A 25,282-nucleotide genomic window follows, 5' to 3' on the forward strand; every position below is an offset into this window, starting at 1 on the left:
GGTTCCCTGTGCCCTTGTTCAGCGGTGGCTCAACCCAGACTCCCTAGGGCCGGCAGGTGCACCTGCCCCCCCACTTGCCCCCCACCTGCCTTCAGTGTCCCTGCCCCCGCCTACCTGCCCCCCACTCGACCCCCACCTACCTCCAGTGTACCTGCCCTCAGTGCACCTTCCCCGGCCCACCTGCCCCCGGTCCCCCACCTGCCCTCAGTGCACCTGCCCCCGCCCACCTGCCTGCCTACACTCCACTGAGGCTCCCCAGGCAGGCCCTGGACTGTGAGTGGGCCCCACGGCACGTATCACCTGCTCTGTGCTTTCACGAGTGTCTGGGAGCTGTGCTGATCTCCCACCCTGACCGTGACTCCTGCCCTGCAGCTCCCGCCCTGCCTCCCGCTGGGGGGCTTCCTCTCTGGGTGCCCCTCGGTGTTTCCCCAGTCATCCCAGTGTTTCAGTTTGCAGCCACGTGGCATGCACTGGTGTGTCTTCATGCCCCTCGGGACTCTGTGCTTCCTCCACCCGAGGATGCAAGTTCACCCCATTTGGGCTCTTCTTGTTCAAGATCTTCCCAAGCCTTCTCTCCCTCTCATTCTCCCATCGTCCTTTCAGAATTTCATTCTAGCCCATTTCCCAAACTGATTCTTTTTTCTCTATAACACATCCAGATAAGAATCTCAGACCCCTCCAGCTCCTCCACTTGGCGCTTTGGCTTCATCTAATGTAATTAACTCCTGTGTGCACTTTTTTCAATGACCATTTTATTTCTACACATTCCGTGTCATTCTCTGGAGCCCTGCCCTGTCCCATGCAGCCTCTTGCATGAGACACTGGCCCTTCTCTTCGAGGGGAGGTGCTCACGGCTCCTGCCTACTGCACCCCTGCTGCACCCACATTCCTTCTTGGTGGCCTATGTTATGGCCTCCTCTTCTTCGGTGGGGAGAGACTTGTTTTTGACATTTCTTCATTTTCTTTTTCTTTTGAATTCCATTTCCCTGTTTTCCGAAGTGCGTAAATGTCCCTGTGCCGTGATGACAGGCAAAATCTTCATCCCGAGTGGTGCTCCACTTTCCTGTGATGCTGAAGGCTGCTGTGCCAGCCGGGGTCCCAGAGAAACAGAGTGGGAGGTGGTAGGGCGAGAGGTGGGTAGGGCTAGAGGTACACAGGCTAGGGCTGTGTGGATAACGTGGATATGGAGATGTGGATGGTGTAGACAGAGACAGACATGTAAACACTGTTGATATAGACACGGACTTATGTATATTTATATGTGGATATAGAAAGATATGATACAGAGACATGCACATGCTATCATATGTAGATATCTATTTGTGTATATCTACATAGATCTAGAGGTATAGAAAGATAGAATGATACGGAGACATACAGATGATGTGGGTATACATGATCCAGGTAGGTGGAGATAACAGAAAGATATGGGTGATATAGAAAGATACAGCTACAGACACAAATGTAGATACAGACACAGATGGCTCATATGGCCCTGGAAGGCAGTAAGTCCCCCTGTCACCTGCAGGCTGAAGGACCTGGACAGCAGTGGTGTGACCCAGTCTGAGCACTAAGCCCTGAGAACAGGGGGCCTGGATGTGCAGGGGCCAGTTGGAGGGAGTGGCCCTAAACTAGGAGGGACTAGGGTCACACTGATGTGGGATTTGGAATCCCAAGAACCAGAGCCCCTGAGGAGACTCCCTTGAGCCAAGAGGCCCCGTGAGCGCCGACCACAGCCCACCTGGGTCCCAAGCTGGAAGCGAGCAGGTCACGTGGACATTGGGCAAATCAGAAAGGGGTGAAACCCTGCCCTCCCTCTGGGTCCTCAGGCCTACCTACTCCTTCCCTGGAGGACAGTGCCCCGCATCGGTCACTGGTTCAGAGCGGGAGTCATATCCTGCCATGACACTTCCCATGGGTCGTGCCACCATGTGCCCTGGTCTCGGGAGGCCGTCCCGTGGCTGCAGGAGCCAGCTGGTCCCTCGTGGTGGAGGGGCCTATGGGAGGACCAGGGCTCCACCACACGCAGCTCGCTGGGCCCAGCCCCCAGCTGCCTCGCTCTTGAGGCCAGCCTTGGCTTCGTCACACTGAGGGCGGCAGGACATTGACTCCACCACCGCCAAGCCCACCAGGAAGTCAGCTGAGGGAGCCCAGAACCCAAGGGAGGGAGGCGTCATCTTGAGTGGCTCCCCCTGAGACAAGGCTTCCTGGCCGCGCAAGCACACTGCCCACTCACCTGGACCCTTCCTGCCAGGAAGCGGCAGGCTCCCAGGAAAGGGCCTGAGAGCAGCCCTGGTGACGGACAGCCATGTCCCTCCAACCTCTGACTGTCAAGAGCTGGGGACAGAGGCAGCCAAGGTCCCCCAGGCACAGCACTCACCACCCACTCAGACCCGAGAGTGGCCTGTCTACACTCACCCTCACTAGGCCACTGCCACCCTTCACCAGGCCATCCTGCCAAGGCCCCAGAAATGCAGCCAAGGCACTGAGAGGGGATCTGCTGCCCCTGTAGTGCCACCTCCCAGGGACACCTGGGGCTCTGCCCACTGAGAGGGGATCTGCTGTCCCTCCACCCTACCTCCCAGGGACACCTGGGGCTCTGCCCACTGTGAGGGGATCTGCTGCCCCTCCGACTTACCTCCCAGGGACAGCTGGGGCTCTGCCCACTGTGAGGGGATCTGCTGCCCCTCCGACTTACCTCCCAGGGACAGCTGGGGCTCTGCCCACTGAGAGGGGATCTGCTGCCCCTCCACCCCACCTCCCAGGGACAGCTGGGGCTCTGCCCACTGTGAGGGGATCTGCTGCCCCTCCGACTTACCTCCCAGGGACAGCTGGGGCTCTGCCCACTGAGAGGGGATCTGCTGCCCCTCCACCCCACCTCCCAGGGACAGCTGGGGCTCTGCCCACTGTGAGGGGATCTGCTGCCCCTCCGACTTACCTCCCAGGGACAGCTGGGGCTCTGCCCACTGAGAGGGGATCTGCTGCCCCTCCACCCCACCTCCCAGGGACAGCTGGGGCTCTGCCCACTGTGAGGGGATCTGCTGCCCCTCCGACTTACCTCCCAGGGACAGCTGGGGCTCTGCCCACTGAGAGGGGATCTGCTGCCCCTCCACCCCACCTCCCAGGGACAGCTGGGGCTCTGCCCACTGTGAGGGGATCTGCTGCCCCTCCGACTTACCTCCCAGGGACAGCTGGGGCTCTGCCCACTGAGAGGGGATCTGCTGCCCCTCCACCCCACCTCCCAGGGACAGCTGGGGCTCTGCCCACTGTGAGGGGATCTGCTGCCCCTCCGACTTACCTCCCAGGGACAGCTGGGGCTCTGCCCACTGAGAGGGGATCTGCTGCCCCTCCACCCCACCTCCCAGGGACACCTGGGGCTCTGCCCACTGAGAGGGGATCTGCTGCCCCTGTAGTGCCACCTCCCAGGGACACCTGGGGCTCTGCCCACTGTGAGGGGATCTGCTGTCCCTCCACCCCACCTCCCAGGGACACCTGGGGCTCTGTCCACTGAGAGGGGATCTGCTGTCCCTCCACCCCACCTCCCAGGGACACCTGGGGCTCTGCCCACTGTGAGGGGATCCGGGGCTCCTGTAGCCTAGCCCACCACCCATAGCCTGAGAGTGTGCTCTGAGAAGCAGAGGAGGCACCTTCCCCCAGGCCACTGCCCTCCACTGCCTACTGTGTCCAGACTGTAGCATCCATCCAGGGTTCCGATTTCCCTCCAGCTGAAGAATGGGTTGGGTTGGAGAGAAGGGCCAAGGCTCGGGGAAGAGCTGCCAGCAGAGGGCCTGGTGCTGCTGTGTGGGCTCTCGAGGAACAGGCCAGTCGTCCCCCCTAGTGCTGTCCCTGTGGTCTCCATCCTTGGACACCAGACACCTTAAGATGGCCAGAATGGAAAGCTATGTGTCAGAAACTCACAACAGTGTTGAACTATAGGCCCATTAGTTGGAATTGCAGCTGAGGGCTACATCCAGGGACACTCGTGGTGTACGTGGGAAAAGGAGAAAACAAATTCAGACTTCGCTCCCCATCGACCCTGAGGCCCAGGTGGCAGGTGTTAGGAGGTCCCCTCCCACCACTGGAAGTCTGGCTGGTTTGACTGAACGTCGGATGATGAGAGCAAGTGCAGTGAGCCATAAAATGGAGATCACTGATGCCCTAATGTCACACAGGGCACAAGCCTTCCCTTGGTGACTGGGGACAGCTGAAAGCCAACTTGGAGATGGAAGGTGGTGGCCCTGTTGACACATGCAAGACACAGGGGCCACCCAGGTCCAAGACAGAACACCACACCTCACGGGGCGAGGCAAATTGCCTAAGGCATTGGCAAAAAAATGTGAATACAAGAAAAGGTGGACTTGCCTCATGGGTCACATCAAAGCTCTGGACTGCGACCTCAGTGCCTTGCACAGTCAGGAGAGAGAGGAGGGGAAGTCCCATGTCCTGTGACCACAGGAATAAGAAAGGAACATGTGAAGTTCAGAGGAAAGGTCACAGCCAGGCAGACCAAGGCAATGTCCAGTTCACACCACTGCATGCAACCAGGAGCCGGACAGGCACCAGGCAGGCTCAGCACTGGACACACAGCCATGGCACTGGCCTCCTCCAGCTTCCACCCCACTGACTAAAAGGAGGAGAGCTTCACAGTCTGCAGGAGGGCATGACACATGGTCCTTCTCCACAGTCACAGAGACCAAGAGGTCGTTACACCAGCACTGGCTTAGCTGCTCCCCACTCCCCTCTCTCTATATCTCAAGGCAAGTCCCTCAAGTAGCCCACAAGGCTCACCTACCAAGATCTATGAATAGGGAAATTCCTTTATCCATCCATAAAACAGAAATTAATACATGAAAAGCAACCTAAATGTCCAATCCCAGGGCTTAAGGTAAATGCCCCCCAAAAAAATGTTTTTGAGAAAATGAGACAAATAAAATTCAAAGAAAATGGGAAGTTAAAAAAGTGACCACAAAATTTGGAGCCATTCTCTCGTTTGAGAGATGAGGAATGGAAGAGGTTCACACAATGCCCAGCAATCCTGGGGCCTCCACCTCCAGGATATTGGGCCAGGGAATGAGATCAGACCTTGGCTTATTTTCACTATGAGAACTTGGAAATGCTTGGACAGGAGATTTTAAGACCTCTTTCCCCTACGGGGTGAGGTACAGGGTATCCTATGTCCTTGCACTGCCCACCCTTGGGCTGAAGGTGAAACCCTCCAACTCACTTCCAGTTCACCAGAGCTTGACAGCCATTTAGGTAAGCAGTGAAGGGTTGCCAGGGACATTGGAACTCTGGGGATCCACGGAAGACCACAGAAGACGGGGGATCCATAGAAGAAGGGTAAGGGTAGAGATGGGGTTGGAGGTGGAGGTGGAGATGGAGGTGGAGGTGGAAGAGAAAGTGGAGATTCAGGTGGAAAAGGTGGAGGTGCAGGTGGAGGTGGGGAAGAGATGGAGGTGGAGGTAGATATGGAGGAGGAAGAGGAGGTGGTGGAGGAGATGGAAGTGGAGGAGGAGGTAGAGATGGAGGTGGAGATGGAAGTGCAGGTGCAGATGGAAGTGGAGAAGGTGGAGATGCAGATAGAGGTGGCAGTGCAGATGGAGATGGAAGTGGAGGTGGAGGTGGAAATGGAGGGGGAGGGGAGATGAAGGAGGAGGTAGAGATGGAGATGAAGATGGAAAGGTGAAGGTGGAGGTGGAGGTGGAGGAAGAGATGGAGGTGGAGTTGAGGTGGAGGTGGAGACAGAGATGGAAGTGAAAGTAGAGATGGAGGAGGAAGTGGAGGACGTGGTAGAGATGAAGGTGGAGGTGGAGGAGGAGATAGAGATAGAGGAGGAGATGCAGATGGAGGTGAAGGAGAAGGTAGAGGTACAGAGGGATGTGGTGGTGGAGATGGAGATGGAGAGATTGAAGTGGAGGTAGAAGCAGAGATAGAGGTAGAGATGGAAGTGGAAATGGAGGGGGAGGGAAGATGGAGGTGGAGGTGAGATGGAGATGCAGGTGGAGGTGGAGGTAAGTAGATATGGTTGCAGTCACTGTTATAGACGTAGGCATGGCGTGACACAGGTTAGACAGACTCAGACACAGTTATGACTATGGATACAGAATTAGAACAGACACATCCAGGTGGTTCTGCTCCAGCCAGTCCTGTGAAGTAGAGGCTCTGAACAGTGGAGGTCCCCGAGGGCTCTGAGGACGTGGAGGTGCCGTTCTTCTGTGTTCTCTTCAAGGTGCAGCAGGTCATTATGAACCACGACTCCTACTGAGGATGGGCGGAGTTCCGTGCGCTCTGAGGCAGTCCCTGGCTCACTGACAGTCACAGCAGGTCCCATCTGCAGAGCCACTCATGGAATCAGCAGGAACCCTGGTCCCCAGGGCAGGTTTCCAGAGGGACTCACAGTGTACCCGCCCTGCACTCCCTAGGAGAGGCCGCGCCAGGCCAAGGAGTGTGGGATCTGACTGCCAGGATCCTTCAGCTTCCCCGTGGGGGAGGACATTCACAGCAGGACTCTCTACAGAGCTTAGGCCCCAGCCTAGATGTGTGGTGGTGAGCCCGTGTCCACGCAATGGCCCACTCATTCTGGGTGTGTCTGTGAGGGATGAGATGCTCAGCTGATCAGTGGACTGAGCTCAGCAGACGTCTCCCCTGTAGGTGGGCTTCGCACAACTCACACAAGCAGTTGAAGGGGTGGTACAGAAGGGTGGATCCTCCCACCTGCCTGACTGAGCCTGAGGACTTGAACTAACCAGGAGCCACACTGACGGATCTCCAGGGTCCCAGCTGTTGGACAGTGCAGCTTGAGTCCTGCCAGCCTCCAGTAACCTGCGCCAGCTCCTGGTAAAACACCTTTCTCACCACCGTCTCCCTCTGCATGCATGTGTGTGTGCACGTGTGTGTGCATGTGTGTATGCATGTGTGTGTGCATGTGTGTATGCATGTGCGTGTATACATGTGTACATGTGTGTGTGCGTGTGAGCGCGTGCACTCTGGCCTCACCGCTGAGCGCCGTGGAGGAGCCGGGTTGCTCAGGCGGAGCTCTACCACACAGCGTTCTTCACGCCTGCTGGTCGTGGAGGGCGTCACTTTCAGACGTCTCTCCAGGACAGTCATTTCTGTCTTCCGTGCATCACACACTTGCCCACAGAGCACATCCTCCAGGGTTACGGCCGCGAGTGGAGCTGGAGTCTGACACAGCCGCACGCAGAGGGGCTGCGGTGCTTCCTGGTCCTCGGGGCTCTGCACCACAGCACCGCGCCCAGAGTGCCCACGCACCCACCCAGCCTCCCCACCGGCTCTGTAGGTGGCAGCTCTCGGCTGTTCCCTGGACGTGCGCATTCTGAGTCCCCGCCATCCCTGTCCCATGGGGGCTGGGATCATCAGGCCATGCATCCCTCTCTCGGCTGGGCTTCAGGCTTAGGGCAGGACTTCAGGGACAACCTTGAGGGCCAGAGTCAGCTGCATGCAGTGGGCTTAACAGGGTTTAAGGGTCATCTCTGGACACAGCAGGCCAACATGGCCCTGTCCCTCACAGAGTATAAATAAGCAGATCGTGATCGTGCACCAGGGCTCCTTGATGCCCCCTCCTCCCTGTTGGTTGGAAGGATTGGTGGCAAGGATTGGTGGCAGTTCAGGGAAAACCTGTGAAGCCCAGACTCATAAAACACTAGGCACCTGCGGAGCCTCCGGCCAACCACATTGCTCTGTGGCGAGGTAGCTTGGGGCAGGCCACTGAGGTGCCAGGACCGTCTGCAGCACCTCAGCCCAGGGCAGCCACGTTCTCGCACACTCTGCTCTTGATGGGCAGCACAGTGCTTTTATTTAAGTTATTTTTTCCCAAGCAAATGACGATCAATCATTTTTAACCAATTAAGCCATGTTTCTTCATCTCGAGGTTCTCATTAGGAGTAATGGCGGAGCCTGCTGGAACTCCCACGTTCTTTTCTTTATCAAAAGGTTTCTCTGAATGCCCCGGGACAGCCTGAAAGGGAGCAGAAGGGGTTCCCATCAGATTCAGGTCGTGTGTTGGTCATTGTCATGGCAGGTGGGATCCCAATGTCTCTCTTGTGAAATGGCCACAGGCTCCACATTTCCCAAAGGAGAGGTTTCACGTCATACTAGAAATTTCAAGCTGCAGAGTCTGAAATAGTGCCACAGCCTATGCTCCGACTTTTCCTAGAGTCCCGCTCGCTCATCTTCAGTGCTACAAAGTGCAGGGTCGACATGGACCGCCTGTCTCCTCCATGAACAGCGCAGACATGGCCCATGCAGGCCACATGTCTGCCGTGTCTTGTCCTCTCACGTGTCAAGGCAGAGAGAGCCGAGGCCCAGGCACATCCTGGGACGCCCAAGCCTTGCCACGGCTGTGAGGCCCTCCTCAGACACCGTTCCTTCTTAGCAGCAGATCACTGTCTTCAAATCACAACTTGCTGGGAGCACAAACACCGAGGGGCTAAATGCAGATGCAATTGGGCACAACTGCCATGTACCACCACCACCCGCCCCGCAGACCAGAGAGGCCTCTGTCACCCTCAGCACCCCTGGGAGTGACCTTGAAGGCCACGGATTACGTGCACAATCTTAATTTTGCTGGTGAGAACGCAAAGCCCAGGAAGCTGCCCCGCATGCCAGCTCACATGGCGCTGGAACCCGTTCACTCTGAGTGGCCCAATCTCCACCCCAGGCCGCCTCCCAGGGCACCTCAGGGAGAGTGTCTGAGGCACAGACACTGCAGCTGGGCGCCCAGTGGGGAGGCAGGCCCCCCAGAGCAGGGCTCCCCGTGTCGCCTCCCGATTCCCCAGCTGAAGAGCCAAGGAGGAACCGGACCTGACCCAGCTGCCCTGCAGGTCCCCGGCCCCATCACTCAACAGTGAGACCCTCACCCAGGGAAGTGGAAGCAGGTTGTCAGTGTGAGGTTCCACCAGGCCAACAGTCCCTCCGTCTCCCCGATTTCAGGAGCACACCTGGGGGCTTCGTCACGATGGAGATGGAGTTACCCAGGATTCACACCACACGGGTGTCAGAAGACTGCTTGCGGGTCTTCACCTCCCTGGAATGGACAGCCTCCCTGGACACAGAGTGAGGCTCAGAAAGAGGGTCTGCCTGGGAGTGAATCTGTGCTGTAGAGTGAGTTTTAATTAAAATACACAAGGCCTCCACTGTCACATTATGTCCCCAGTACAGCCAAGAAATGGTTCATTCTGTCAACCAAGGCATCCAGATCTATCTCAGTTAATAGGGAATACAGAAAACAGGTAGCACCAACCAATTAAGAATGGAAGATAAATAAGGGAGATTAAAGAAAGCAGAGAAGCATGGTGTACAACAGAGCGGTCAGCTGGAGCGAAGCAGGCTGTCATCTAACGGCCGGCCACTCCCTTCATGACAAACAAGGTAAACGCCTCCTCGTGTACCATGTGGCAAACTGTTAGCATCAAGCCATTCCTAAGTGGCCAAATCATTAACACAGCTGGCTGCTCTTTAAATTGTCCCCTGGACAGACCTTTCAGAGTTCACAGTATAGAACAATCCCTCACTTTTAACCTTGAGGGGCTCGATGACCCAGACGAGGTGACAGGAAGCAGAGGTAGGAAGCACTTGGCTTTCTGAGTGAGAATCTCATCGGCCGGGCAGGGTGGCCATCAGGAAACTGAGGCAGGGGGATCACAAGCTTGAGGCCAGCCTGGGTAAACTAGTGAGGTCCTGTCTCAAAAACAAAAGGGCTGGGTGTAGCTCAGGGGTAAAGGGTTCCTGGGGTCAGTCCCCCGTCCAGAAAGAACAAGAACTAGTGAAGGACTCAGGATGCTGTGATCCACTGCCACTCCCCTACCCCCGCCATTCGAAACGGCACACTGAGAGGTAAAGTCCACACATCTACAGTGCCACTCAGGCAGCAAGGGACCTGGGGCGTCTCCTAAGAACTACAGTATTTATTAACAGTAAGACAATCCAAGAATGGAGAGTCTTTGCAGAAATGGCAGAACCCAAAATAAAATTTTAAAAAATTGAATTCTTTTCCTAGCTTAGAATTCTGCTCAAATTGGAATGGCTCACAACACAGAGGACTCGAAAGAAAATGAGTCAACTTTCCTTTAAATATCTGATGATTTCTGAACTAGAAAAAATAAAAAAAGTCGTGCGGCTGTTCAGTTCACAGTGATCGCAGGGGGCAGAGCGGGTCAGACCTCTCGCTCCTGTGACCCAGCTAGAGAACCAGCGTGTAATTCACACCAGGTCAGTCCTACGGCCAGCTTGACGCAGCTGGAGGTCATGACTGAACAGAGCTCTCCGTCGGGGTTGCTTCCTGTAAACCAGGGTCAGCCACCAAGGAACTCCCGAAGTCGGACCTGGGGAAACAGAAGAACTGGCTCTGCCTCCTTGTGACTCATCCCCAGCAGGCCGCAGAGGAAAGGGGAAAGTGACACTGCATGGTGGCCACTGTCAGAAGCCAGAGACGCCTGGCCATGGCTGGTGCTGCCCCCCCGGTCTGCCGTCTGACCAACGCTGTCCTGCTCAGTTGGCCACGCAACTTAAACATCCCATCAGCCAGCTAGAAAAGATCTTCATAGAAAAGACGAGCGGGCCATGTGTGGGCTGTGCAGACGCAGGCAGCGTGTGACCCTGCTGGAACCTCCTCCCAGGGAGGCTGTGCGAGTGGGTGCCGCGTCTGCGATTCCATCCACGCCCTTCACCAGACCATTTCTAAAGTCCCCAGTCCCCTGATTTGAAAATACATTCAAACTCCCTTGTGAAATACCAGCCGGGTCTTCCCCACGGTGGGCCCCGGGAGCAGGCAGCGTGGTCAGGTCCGTCTAGAGAGGGGTTCACTGGAGGCACACTTTTCCTTCTGCTTCGTTGCCTCTTAGTGATCACTTTAAAGAAGGAGGAGGAGGAGGCGAGGAAGGACCACTCTGATCCCGCCCAGCCTCCAGGGTTAATTAACCCCTCCTCCTCTGGCTTCCTGCTCCGACTTCCTCGCCCGAGGCTTCTCTGTGTCTAAGGCAAGGGAACACCCTTCTTATCTCAGTCTTCCTCCCAGCTCTGGGCTTGCACTGTTTCAATGACAGCTTGCACTTGGGGGGGGTGATAAACAGGGATCAAAACAACAGAGGGAGCACGTTGCTCCCCTGGGACGGACAGTCCCCATGCGGACATACCACATGAGAGGCCCTCTGCAGCCAGGCCCTGCCGTACGGTGCCAACACCTGCTTAGGGTGTGGCTGCTTCCACGCGTGTGCAGGGACACAGGACGCAGAGGAAACGAGCTTGCATCATTTAGGTGCAGCCTGCTCCAGTCCGTCTGGGACCAGTGGGGCTGAGTGGGCGAGGGGGAGGGGGAGGTGGGTGAGCTTCAAATCATGCCTGTGTGTCCGCAGCCCCTCTGTGATGGCACGGTGAGCACCCTGGCTGTGGGGAGCAGACGTACAAAGGCTGTGACCAGAGGGCTGAGCCCCATCCCTGCCGCCCAGCAAAGTCCTTAGGTTTCTGTCCTGCCTTTCACAAACTGGGCGTGAACAGCAGCTGTGAACAGAAAATGGCTTCTATCACTTCCCCTAAGTGTCCCTAGACCTTGACATGGGGGCACCTCCTAGTGTCTTCAGAACGTAGCTTCCCAACAGTTTGCACCTAAAGCTCTTCACACACCAAACTGGAGTTTGCAGACTGTCCGGGAGGAGCCCTGGCAGCCCTGCCTCCCGCCCTCCCGCCAGCCTTCCCCAGAGCCGCATGCACCTCCTGCACCTGCTGATTGACGGTGTTTTCTGGCACAAACTTACCTTAGGGAGGCCTGTGACCCAGAGTGCTCCTTCACCACTTCCTGCCAGGCCCCTCGTCACAGGGAAGCACGTGGTCATTCGGGGCCCAGGAATCTGACCCACCTGGTAGCCATCTCCAGTAGGCTCAGTGCTCTTTCTTCACAGAGTTCAGCCTGGCCACCTGAAGGTCAACCCCCAAGACAGCAGGGACCTCCCCTCCTTCACAGAAGGGGAGCAGTTTGGGCATCTAGAAGGAACTGCTGCGTTGATTCCACAGGCCCGTGATGGATGGCCTCCTCCCAGGGCTCCTCCTCCGCAGCGGTAACAAGACTCAGGAGGGTGAAGTCCCGGAGATGCCCTGGAGACCCAAGTGCCTCAGCCGAGTCCCAGGAGGTTCCCCTTGGAGGCTTTATGCTGGTCGTCCTGGTGTGCCCTCCCTCTCTGGTCTCGGTGTGCTCAGTGCTGCTGTGACGTTGGTGTCCCACCGACGAGGAGCAGGATAGGCGTCTGAAGGGCGACCCCCAGTCTACCCCCAGCCGTGTTCTGGAGCGTATGGTGCAGTTGGAAGCTGTTTGCATCTTGTAGTCAACTGTCTGCTTCCCTGGGCTTCTGAGGTGCCATGGCTTCTCCTGGAGTCGTGTGTCCAACACAAGGACGACTGCCCTCACTGCATCAGCTGGCCAGTGACAGGAGAGGTGGACGTTCAGTCAGAATCTCGCATTTCATGAGAAATTCCACATGCCACAAAGCGGCTGAGCCGAGACAGTCTCTGGAAACAGCTGCAGGTGGGCCACAGGGAGGTCTCCGGGGAGTGCCCCCTGTTAGGGAGGGGTAGGGCAGGGCAAACGCAGAGGAGAGTCAGGTGACCCCACCTGGGAAACGCACTCTGGGCATCCTGCATGATCTGCAGGGGAGAGTTAAGACTAGAAATTTCAAGGAAAACATATGGCCGTGTAAGGGATGGTTTAGCAACGCAGGTCATCCATTTTTAAAACACTTTACTATAAATACCATCACGAGATTCCCCATAGTTTATGCCAAATTTTGCTATCAGGAAAGTCATAGGCAACAGTGACATTTACGTAGGGAATAAATGCCACCTGACGTCCTGTTTCACACTAATAATGGATGACCTAGAGACCAAATCTAAGCAGTGGCGTATCTCAGAGCCTTGAGGCCAGGTCTGTGACAGCTCTTTCCTGCCCCGTTTACCAAACCAGTGTGTGCACCACACGTGAAAGTGCCCTGACACAGAAGAACCACCATGCAGCACCCTAGGTCCCCGTCACTGCGGTTAAACCCTGGGGGACCGAGAGCAAGGGTAGAGTGTGCAGAGGGCCGGGAGCCGTCCAGCGTGCTCAGGCCAGGGAAGGACAGGCGTCACTGATTGGTGTGTGACTTGTTCTCCAAAAGAATCTCATTTCAGCTTCTCTGAGTAAGATGGGCAGTTCCTAGAGGTTTACAGTCAAGCTGATGGGTGCTTCTCCTGCCACCGGGCTCACGAAACTCCACGTGTGCTTTGTGTGCCAAGCTTGTGAGGGCCTCTCCTTTAAAAATATGATAACGGGAGCCTCTTGCACAATAGAGAATGGTATGTGGCACCCTATACGCCAAACACTACATGTATCGTGACGTGGAAACATGCCCATACATGATTTCCCTCCATTTCCCAACCCAGGGTGCAGCAGGAATAACAGGAGCCCCTGTTTCTGCCTCTGTTGGGTCGTGACAGCGAGTCATGATAATGAGACATGCACAGTCGCACAGCACAATCTACAACACAGGGGTCGCGGTGAGCCATGGGCAGGGGTCTGTGTGCCTATGTGCATTTCAAACACTGAAACATCACAGCTCTGTGCTGGTGACCCCAGTGTGCTCCCCCTGAGAAAGCTTCTAAGAGATTTTAAATCCAACCTGTGCATGTTCCATGGAGCCAGGGACTGGGGGTGGGTGCTCCTCTAGGGCAGTGAGCTTCACGTCTGGCCTCTTCCAGCCCCCCATGTCCGGGAGCACTGGTGTGAAACGAGGCAGGGGGTGGAATCCGAGCGGCGGATGCTTCTGCTTGTTAGCAGAGCTCATCTGACGCTGGTGGGGTGGAAAGGGGACGTGCACAGGGAGGCTGCTGGGCTCTGGGGGTCTCAATTTCCCAGTCACCCCTCCTGCCACATAGACCATGGGAGGAGCTCCCTGTGGCCCTGTGGGATCAGGTGCTCTGCAGGGAGGTGAGAACTGGATTCCTGCGTGTCTCTGCTGAGGTGCTGAGAGAGAGCACCCTCAGAAGCAGGGCACTGCTTAACTCCAAGCCAGCCAGAAGCAGAAATCCTCAGTACCAACGGAGATATTTCCTTAGTTAGTGCATGACGGGGAAAGCTCAGCTATCAGGGAATTGAAACAGCCAATTTCCCTCGTCTCGGGGAAGACCCCAGAAGAGAAAAAAAAATGCATTTAGAAGCATTAAAAGCATAAATTAAGTACAGATGCGTTTACAGCCTCCTCGTGACGTTCAACATGATAGGAATCCGAGCTTCCCCACCTCACAGGAATCAGGCAACGACACACGGTGCCCTGTGTTGTGGGCTTCGTGAGGATCTCCCAGTCCACCTGCGGGACAGGGAGCTGCCCCAGGCCGACAACTCACACACTGGAGTCCTGAAACGCGCTCTCTGTTCTCCAGCCAATGGCGCAGCCCGAGGACCTCGAACGCACACAGCACCATCCCCCAGGTGTGGGGCCCTCCTCGGAAGCACTGGGGAGGCTCCCAGAGCCCTCCAGACACCCCCAAGGGCTGCCACCCTGCTTCCTCCCAGACGCCCCACCAACCCCCCAAGAAGACGGTGGTTGTCCCTCCTGGAGGCCACACTCTCAAGGCCAACTCAGCACATAGTGGGACCTCAGGGTGCAGATCTGGAACAGGCAGCCCGTCAGAGCCCCGAGTCAGTGAGGGGCGCTTCCCACCAGGAGAGAAAGGAAGAGAGAAGGAACAGCCAACCTGGCAGATGTCAAGCAAGCCACCGTCTACTCAGCCGCCCACACGCAAGTCTGTGGACTTACAAATAGTGAGAGTGAAATGGGAAGGCGTGTGCACAGGTCAGTGCTTTAGAGCAGAGTGGCGAGTTCCCATGGAGCCGTGGCGTGGACTGACCATCAGGAAAACAAGAGACGGTCAGAGGCCTGAGCCCCTCCCACCCGCACACCCGCCTGGCTGCCCACCTGCCCAGCTGAGTCCAGGAGCTCATCCATCAGGGCCTCCCTGTGCGTGGGAGAAGCCCACCCAGGGGCAGTGGTCAGCGGGACCCTGGCTGACAGCCCCCCTCACAGAAGCCCCCTCGCATGAGGGGACTGCATGAAGCGGGGACGGAGGCACCTGGGGGTTGGAGACCTGGGTCCGGCCCTGCCCACCAGGTTCCCTGTCCACACAAGCCCTGTCTGAGGTGGTTGTCAGGGACTAAAAGCTGAGAAATCCATACAAACTGCTTACGCACGGTGAGCCTTATTAATGTGACTCGGTTTTATTTTAGTGGATGCATCGTGACGACATTTTGTCCCTTTAGGCCACAAAGACCTCAAGAGCAGCCACCAGCTCACAGTGTGTCTCTCAGAGCACCGCAGGACCCCATGGAGGGGAATAAACAGAGGGACCTCCCGTGCCATGACCCTTCTTCAACAAAACACACGAGAACCTTGACTCCAGTGCTCTCCGCCAGGCCCCGAGACAAGCGGCCACCTCCCTCTCTGCACCTGGGACAACCCCAGTGTTTCTTCCTGGCACCCAGTGATGGCTGAAGGGAGCAGACTGCTAGAGTGGTCAGGAGACAGCTGCACCACCTGCCCCACATACTGAAGCTGGGGAGGTGCGGACAGGGGGCACGGGCAGCTTCCCCAGAGCGGCACAGCCTACCCCTGCTGGGCTGGTGTAAACCACACCTGGCCTGACAGCCTGCTGGTGGCCATGCACCCTGCCCTGCCTTGGTTCGCTGTCCAGGATTGAGGTCATATGAGGCTGTCAGGCCAGGGTCCCGCTGACCACTGCAGGGAACTTGGGTTCTCCCGTGAAAGGAGCAGTGTGGCACACGACCCTGTGTCCAGCTCTCGCTGCCTGATGGGCAGGAGTGCCCAAAGGGGGCTGGGAAACGGGGTGTGCACAGCAGCCCCTGGTGCCAAAGGCCTCAGCTTAGTTGCACATTCAGGGGTAGCTTTGGAGACGCTGTCCTGGGCCTGAGACTAGTCTGGTTTAGGGGACCCAGTTTGGATGGAGAAAGATTGACTCAGACACTGACCCCACTGAACAAAAACGATGAGTGAGTTAGGAAACTCCCTCAGTAGATCATTTAGAGGTTTCAGAGCTCATGGTGTATGATTTTTTAAAATGGTGGCTGGGGAAGTGTAGGCAGGAAGATCACAAGTTCAAAGCCAGCCTCAGCAACAGCGAGGCGCTAAGCAACTCAGAGAGACCTCATCTCTAAGTAAAATACAAAATAGGGCTGGGGTGTCTCAGTGGCTGAGTGTCCCTGGGTTCTATCCTCAGTACCAAAAAAAAAAATGATAGAGTTAGGGGTCCATGGGACAGGGTCCATCCATTACCCCGAGGAGGCAGCTCCAAGAGAGCACCACCCTCCTGGCCTGCTCCCCAAGAGCGCCTCCCCCAGAGCCTGCCCACCTTCCAGAGATCTGAAAAACCAATTCTGAATGCATTTTTGTTTCAAAGCAGATCACACAGAAGCACAGACCGAGGCAGAGCCTGTTTTCTGAGACACGTGACGAGAGCCCAGAGGACACTGCCTGCAAGGTGCCGTTTTCTAGGTGTCTGGGTTTTGACCCTTAAACAAGCCCTAATGAGAAGCACAGCTTTCACTTCTGAACCCCGTGACCGTCACTTTCAAGAACTATCTGGAGACGACTGAGCCCTTGGTGATGGAGCGGGGGATGCCTGATGGCACGGAGTCCCCTCGGCAGCACCCGAGTGCAGCAACGCGACCGCAGAGGAGCCACAGATGCATGCACCTGCAAGCACAGGAGGAGCATGCACCTGTGCCTGGCCCGAGCACATGGGTACCTGAGGAACACGCCGGAACGTCTCCATTTCCATAACCAGTCAGTCTGGGTGGTAGGTAAAGGCTTTCCAATTGCTTTTAGGAAAAACACCTCAGTGCACCTGAGCTGGACAGCCATGTCCTATCCAGAGGGCCAAACGGAGCAGTCATGCTCCTGCCACCCATACCCAGAGGGTGTGTCGGCGTGCACAATCACTCAGATTACTCTTTTCTCTCCAGTTAAGTGCTCGCCTTCTCGTTGGTTTGTTTACAGTTTTAGGAAATATGAACTGCAAGGTGGACTTCAGAACCAGCCAGCTACTCTGAGAGCTTTCCACTCAGAGGAGTATCCATGAGGTCCTAGGACTGTCAGTGTGGGAGCCACAGGGGGCGCGCCAGGTCCTTCTCTCTCATTGCACTTGACCCACAGGGGTTGGTGGAGACCTAAGGTGTGCGTCTGTCACCTGGGAGGCCCCAGGGACCTCCAGCAGCCTCCAATCCGCTACTCACTGTGCTGAGTGCTCAGGAAGCCTGCGCAGGCTGTCCCCTGCATGGTGGGGACAAGCGCGTCTGCCTCACTAGGGAAAAGCCATGTGCATAACTCAGGGAACACCAGTGAGAGCACAGGGACCCATAGTACTTAAAAGGCACACAGGGCATACATGCAAATGTCCTGTGGTAGGACCAAGAACACATGAAGAGCGGGACAGGTGGATGAGAAACGACTAACACTGTAAAGGAGATGCAGCTTTCACACCCAAGGGCATCCACGTCCGGTTTCCTGTGATAAAACACCAAGAAAAATCCAGTGCAAGCCTTATTTCTAGGTACTACAGATTTTAAAAACCCTCACAAAGTGAAATGGAAAGAAAATACAAAACTCGGAAAACATCACTGTGATTCTGATTCTGCACACACGTATGCAGAGGAAAGGCTCCCAGTACCCCAACTCCAGAGGCACTCCAGAGGCACTGGGAGGGGGGCTGTGAGGTGCACTGAAACCAGCTTCCTGTGGGACTCCACCTTGCGGCGTACACAAGGGGGCGGAAGGCAGAGACGCCTGTCCTGGGCAGAGGAGCAGCGCCCCAGCACCTGTGGCTCCTCTGAGCTGCCAGGGACTGTGGGCTGCGCCTGTCTCCATCTACAGGGAGAGAAACTAAAGACCACACAATGCTCCCCCTGCTGCCGGGCAGGACCCACACACAGCATGTCCCGAGTGGGACTTGGAGGCTGTGGGGGGGTCTCTCCAAGTCATCTTACGTGATCCCTACCATGGCATAAAATGCATGTTAAGAAGGACTCACTATTCCCATTTTACACAGCACTAGTAAGATTAAATCATTTAAATTGGAAAAAGATTAGCTCAGGTTGAAATATCATAAATTTAAGGGATGTATAGCTGATACATAAAAACATAGAAATAGCACATGTTCATGGAGGGCCGAGCGACATCTGGAGACACGAGACAGCATGCGAGGTTCAGGTCAGGGGACGGCGGCTCCTCAAGCCTTATCACCTCCCTGTGGTGAAACCACTCACTGTCCCCTCATCTAGCTTCTGGAAACACAGTGCACACAGTCATCTGCAGACGACATTGTAGTGAACTGGTGACCAGGGACAGAGATCAGACCTGTCACAAGGCAAGACACCACCTTTCAGGTGACTGCCTGAGCATTGCCCACAGGTGGCCAGCCCCTGGTCCTGCACGGTGGCCAGCCTGGAGTAGGCACAGCTCCCCTCCACAGCCTCGCTGGCCCCTGGGGGTGCAGCCTGTGGGTGGTGGCCCTTGCTGGGCTGCTCATGGCAGAAGGGTGGCCTGGAGCTGCAGAGAGCAGTCAGCCATGCCAGGAAGACGCCCTGCTTAGAAGGTCGGGCCACTTGGTTGTTGGCCTTTCCCGCCCGGGCAGCTGGCACGTGGTATTTTCACCACGCGGTTCTTTTCCTCCTCCTTCGTGCGGAGGGTGCTTACTGGATAAGCAACAGAGACATTATGGATGAAATGCTCTTGCACTACATCAGCTCCAGTTTGTCAGCTCAATCAATAACTTATGCCCCAGGGCCAAATAAAAAGAGAGAAATTTTCGAGTGTTTATAGGCTATCAAACTCCAAACTGTCAGGTACTCCCGCTATAAATCTATTTTAATTTCATCTTCTTCTGGGTCACTTAGCTCCCAAACCACCATCCTTAAAGTCAAAAGAGGATATGAGAGGGCTCTCGATGAACTGTGGAGTGAATAACTCACCAAGCCACTGGCCTCAGCACACAGTGTGCTCGCTGCTCGAGGTAAGTGACCTCCCGTTTGTCCACAGTCACCTGTGTGTTTCCAACTTCTATAGTAAATCCTGCATCAGACACCAGGACACCCCCCACCATGTCCTTGAGAACAGCTGTTTATCCCACCTGGTCAGTTAGGGAGCACAAGCTGGAAGTCATGGGCACCTCCCCTGTCCTCACGGTGAGACCCTGCTGGCCCCTGTCCACCAAAGCGTCCACCCTGCTCCCTGGGACAGTCCAACAGCAGCTTGATGACTCTATGCCATGCTGTCCTCAGCGTTGGGACCCTGGAAGGAGAGGAGAGCTCCTCTCACCCTGTGGGGGTTTCATTCTGAGTTAACGACTCCCTGGGCAGATTGAAAAACACTGATCTAATCTGACCCCTGGAGGGCGGTCAGAGGAAGCTGTCCCAGAAGCCAAGTGTCCCTCACTGAACACCGTGGGCATGTTTCCACTCATCCTGCGCATCTCTGGCACTTCTCATGTTCCGGGGGCTGTGCGAGCTCCCAGCAGACCAAGCCCTTTAGGATCCTTGTGGGTCTTGCATTCTGGTGAGCACCAGGTGTAGAACAGACCTGGGGACAGAGCTCCGCCAGCGTGAGGGGCACTGTAATGACAGTGACCTACAACGAAGGGCTTTTATGAGAACTCATGAAATTTAGTCTCGGAACATGAATTATCAGTCCAGCCACTGGAAGCAACCAGATAAAGTCCAGCCAGAGTGGCCTGCAGCCCAGGGGAAGCTGCCCACAGCCCTCTGGGCTGAGGCCTCCTCTCGGCCGGCAGCCCTCCTCCCCTGCTCCCCTTCCCCAGGCCCTGCCCTCAGGGCTCAGCTCCCTCCTTCCCTGCTCTGTGAGGTTCCGCACCTCTCAGGCAGACAGGTCTTCCTTCAGTGCCCCTGGCACTCTTCTGCCGCCGGCCCAGCACACCCCTGGGAACAGTGCCCCAAGCACTGAGGGCATGCAGAGACACAAACACCCTGCTCCCAGCTGCAGGAACAGGCCTGCTCGGGGTCTCCCCACAAGAGAACGCAGAAGACCCACCAGCACCCAGAATGCAACAGGCCCACCAGCCCAAAATGCAACAGGGCCACCAGCCCAGAATGCAACAGGCCCACTAGCACCCAGAATGCAACAGGGCCACCAGCCCAGAATGCAACAGGCCCACCAGTGCCCAGAATGCAACAGGCCCACTAGCACCCAGAATGCAACAGGGCCACCAGCCCAGAATGCAACAGACCTACCAGCACCCAGAATGCAACAGGCCCACCAGTGCCCAGAATGCAACAGGCCCACTAGCACCCAGAATGCAACAGGCCCACCAGTGCCCAGCATACAACAGGCCCACCAGCCCAGAATGCAACAGGCCCACCAGCCCAAAATGCAACAGGGCCACCAGCCCAGAATGCAACAGGCCCACCAGAGCCCAGAATGCAACAGGGCCACCAGCCCAGAATGCAACAGGCCCACCAGTGCCCAGAATGCAACAGGGCCACCAGCCCAGAATGCAACAGACCTACCAGCACCCAGAATGCAACAGGCCCACCAGTGCCCAGAATGCAACAGGCCCACTAGCACCCAGAATGCAACAGGCCCACCAGTGCCCAGCATACAACAGGCCCACCAGCCCAGAATGCAACAGGCCCACCAGCCCAAAATGCAACAGGGCCACCAGCCCAGAATGCAACAGGCCCACCAGAGCCCAGAATGCAACAGGGCCACCAGCCCAGAATGCAACAGGCCCACCAGTGCCCAGAATGCAACAGGCCCACTAGCACCCAGAATGCAACAGGGCCACCAGCCCAGAATGCAACAGGCCCACCAGTGCCCAGAATGCAACAGACCTACCAGCGCCCAGAATGCAACAGGCCCACCAGCCCAGAATGCAACAGGCCCACCAGCGCCCAGAATGCAACAGGCCCACCAGCCCAGAATGCAACAGGCCCACCAGTGCCCAGAATGCAACAGGCCCACCAGCCCAGAATGCAACAGGCCCACCAGCCCAGAATGCAACAGGCCCACCAGTGCCCAGAATGCAACAGGCCCACCAGCCCAGAATGTAACAGGTCCACAGGTGCCCAGAATGCAACAGGCCCACTAGCACCCAGAATGCAACAGGCCCACCAGCCCAGAATGCAACAGGCCCACCAGCCCAGCATACAATAGGCCCACCAGCCCAGAATGCAACAGACCTACCAGAGCCCAGAATGCAACAGGCCCACCGATACCCAGAATGCTGGTGGAGCTGAGAATGAAGACATCTAAGGCACTGAGGACACCTGTGTATAGTGGAAGCTGGTCACCACCACCCCTGCAGGCTTGTCACCAATCTACCCAGACGATAGGAACACAACTCACTCGGACAGCTTTAACAAGGGGGAGGAACAGGGAAACAGCTGGAAGCCCATTTCCCTGGAAAGGTTGAGTTTTGAAGGTGCTTAATAAGGACCTGCAGCTCTGCCACAGCCGGGCGTCCACCAGGCTAGGCTTCCTACAACACCTCATTCCCACTTTCCTCCTCCATCTTCAAAGGGAGGAAGTGAGAAAGTATGCCCTTGACTCCCTCTTGCCTATCCATTATCTGGAACCCCTGAGTGAGAATGACAGAGTCACAGGCAGAAGCTGGACAGAAGAACTTAAGTTCTGTTACAGAGAGCAAGCTGTGCCTGCCCTGGGTGACTCCATGGTGTGTAGGAGAGCAGTCCTCAGGCTGCACCTGCCCTGGTGACTCCATGGTGTGTAGGAGAGCAGTCCTCAGGCTGCACCTGCCCTAGTGACTCCATGGTGTGTAGAACAGCAGTCCTCAGGCTGTGCCTGGCCTAGTGACTCCATGGTGTGTAGGACAGCAGTCCTCAGGCTGTGCCTGCCCTAGTGACTCCATGGTGTGTAGGACAGCAGTCCTCAGGCTGCACCTGCCCTGGTGACTCCATGGTGTGTAGGACAGCAGTCCTCAGGCTGCGCCTGCCCTAGTGACTCCATGGTGTGCAGAACAGCAGTCCTCAGGCTGCGCCTGCCCTGGTGACTCCATGGTGTGTAGGACAGCAGTCCTCAGGCTGCGCCTGCCCTAGTGACTCCATGGTGTGCAGAACAGCAGTCCTCAGGCTGTGCCTGCCCTGGGTGACTCCATGGTGTGTAGGAGAGCAGTCCTCAGGCTGCACCTGCCCTGGTGACTCCATGGTGTGTAGGAGAGCAGTCCTCAGGCTGCACCTGCCCTAGTGACTCCATGGTGTGTAGAACAGCAGTCCTCAGGCTGTGCCTGGCCTAGTGACTCCATGGTGTGTAGGACAGCAGTCCTCAGGCTGTGCCTGCCCTAGTGACTCCATGGTGTGTAGGACAGCAGTCCTCAGGCTGCACCTGCCCTGGTGACTCCATGGTGTGTAGGACAGCAGTCCTCAGGCTGCGCCTGCCCTAGTGACTCCATGGTGTGCAGAACAGCAGTCCTCAGGCTGCGCCTGCCCTGGTGACTCCATGGTGTGCGGAACAGCAGTCCTCAGGCTGCGCCTGCCCTAGTGACTCCATGGTGTGTAGAACAGCAGTCCTCAGGCTGTGCCTGCCATAGTGACTCCATGGTGTGTAGGACAGCAGTCCTCAGGCTGCGCCTACCCTGAGTTACTTTATTTTATAAAACAGTAATTTACCAGTAGCTACTCCATTTTCAGCACTAGTGGTGAGGTGAAATGCCTTCCCACCTTGTTTATATAAGTAAATAACCCCCATTTGCCTAGCACAACCATGAGGCACACACTGGAAAGTAAACTAAGCATGTTAATAAATAAGGACCCCCTATGAAACTACCGAATTGAATCACGAAGCTCATGGATGCGCATCAGTGAATCAAACTCATGGGAGAGAAACCAATTTATCAGCCTCACCCCATGCAATCTCCACCGGCACACTAAAAAGGAGAGTTGCCTAAGGGTACCACCGCATCCCCTGACCCATCCGACAGCAGACCATCCCGTGAAGATGGCACAAGGTTGACAGGTGACCACCTCCCACCTCTGAACCCCGATCTCTGCTTGGCCCCACCCCTGTTTAGCGTGGCCTGCTTGGAAACTGCCTGCCTCTGGACCCTGGCCTAGTGTATGCTCTGTGCACTGAAGAAGATCTTCAGCTGGACAGGTTGGACACAGCTGCTCCCTCCTGGTTGGCATTCAAATCTGTCCCTGCCTTTTCTGAGTGCAGTTGCTGAAGCCCTGTGGCCACTTCAGCCCTGTGCAGCCTTTCTGAGCAGATATCACTGGGAAAAGGGTTAAGTGTGACTCAGCATTAACTACCAGGTAACGCAAACTACCCCATGGAGTAATTCAGTCATAGTGAACGAAAGCCTATAAAAGTGATGTTGCCTGTGAATGTATTGGTATTCACAATGTGGCATTGTGGAAAGACACAAATGTGGCTCAGCTCTGCTAATGGCAAGCTTGCTCACGTTGGGAAGGGGCTTCCTGAAGAAGCACTGGCCCACACTTATGAGCAGGACGTGCTAAACCCCTGATGGTTGGAATGGGAAAGTGTATGCACCTGCAGGGCACAGGGTGAGCAGGGGATCTCTGTGACTCCTGGGAAGGTGTGCATCTGCGGGGCCACAGGGTGAGCAGGGGATCTCTGTGACTCCTGGGAAGGTGTGCATCTGCGGGGCACAAGGTGAGCAGAGGATCTCTGTGACTCCTGGGAAGGTGTGCATCTGCAGGGCACAGGGTGAGCAGAGGATCTCAGAGATCCTAAGGAAGGTGTGCATCTGCAGGGCACAGGGTGAGCGGGGGATCTCAGAGATCCTAAGGAAGGTGTGCATCTGCAGGGCACAGGGTGAGCAGAGGATCTCAGAGATCCTAAGGAAGGTGTGCATCTGCAGGGCACAGGGTGAGCGGGGGATCTCTGTGACTCCTGGGAAGGTGTGCATCTGCAGGGCACAGGGTGAGCGGGGGATTCTGTGACTCCTGGGGAAGGACGTGCATCTGCAGGGCACAGGGTGAGCAGAGGATCTCAGAGATCCTAAGGAAGGTGTGCATCTGCAGGGCACAGGGTGAGTGGGGGATCTCTGTGACTCCTGGGAAGGTGTGCATCTGCAGGGCACAGGGTGAGCGGGGGATTCTGTGACTCCTGGGGAAGGACGTGCATCTGCAGGGCACAGGGTGAGCGGGGGATTCTGTGACTCCTGGGAAGGTGTGCATCTGCAGGGCACAGGGTGAGCGGGGGATCTCTGTGACTCCTGGGAAGGTGTGCATCTTCTGGGTACAGGGTGAGTGGGGGATCTCTGCGACTTCTGCTCAGTTTTGTTGTGAACCCAAAATGATTCTGAATAATAAAGTCCTTTAAAACAAATAAACGCATGCTCGAGTCAGAAGCACGCAAGTCTACAAAGTGTTGCAGAACAAAGGTGGACGAGCAGCCCACTCAGATCCAGGGGTCAGCTTCCCTGGTGGTCTTGCAGAGACCTTGGTGGTCCTCCTTTCTGTTGGGGCCCCATGTCCTGCTTGGTCCTGTTGTTAGGGACGCAGTGCTAGAGCTATGCAGTGGGACCAGCAACAGGAGTCCAGGAGTGGCTAGGGTCACACTAAGGAAGTGCAGAACCTGTGGCCAATCCAAAAGGAAGCCACCGCCCCTCTGCTCTGTCTGGAGACTCCAGCACTTTGGCAGAAGAGGAAGGAAGGTACTTAGGAGCTGGAGAGGGTCTCAGTGCCACGCCCCCTTCCACAGGGACAACTGGCTTCTGCCTGGAAACAAAACATGAACCTTGTTCTAGGCAGCAAGGGGATTTCATGACTTCTTGTCAGACTAGATAATAAGGCTGGTATTTATCAATTATAATGCTGTGATATCTAATGCTAGATGAAAAATTGCATCCCATTAACGACTCCAAAGAGACCCAAAACAAGGCAGCTTCATTAATCTGCCTCATTATCATCTAACTGCCTGGGTTTATCATCTCACAGTCAGGCTGAGTGGCCCTCACTGCCAGTCTGGTGCTGATCAGTCTCTGTTTATTGGCTCCAGGCTGCCTTCATCTCCAGTCCCACCCAGGAGCAGGAACTAACGTGACTCAGGGGTTCCGGTCACCCCTACAGAGGTGTTGTCTCCAGGTGGTTTTGCAGCAGTGCAGCCACAGGTCACAGGTGCAGGGACTTCCGTCCACACGGGGCTTGCTGGTCTTACTGCAGAAGGAACTGCTAAGGCCAAGCCAGAGAGCCTGCTCTCAGCTGGACGGCTGCCCGTGAGGCTGACCCCAC

This window comes from Marmota flaviventris, chromosome 3, assembly GCF_047511675.1.
Source record: "Marmota flaviventris isolate mMarFla1 chromosome 3, mMarFla1.hap1, whole genome shotgun sequence".
Classification (NCBI taxonomy): domain Eukaryota; kingdom Metazoa; phylum Chordata; class Mammalia; order Rodentia; family Sciuridae; genus Marmota; species Marmota flaviventris.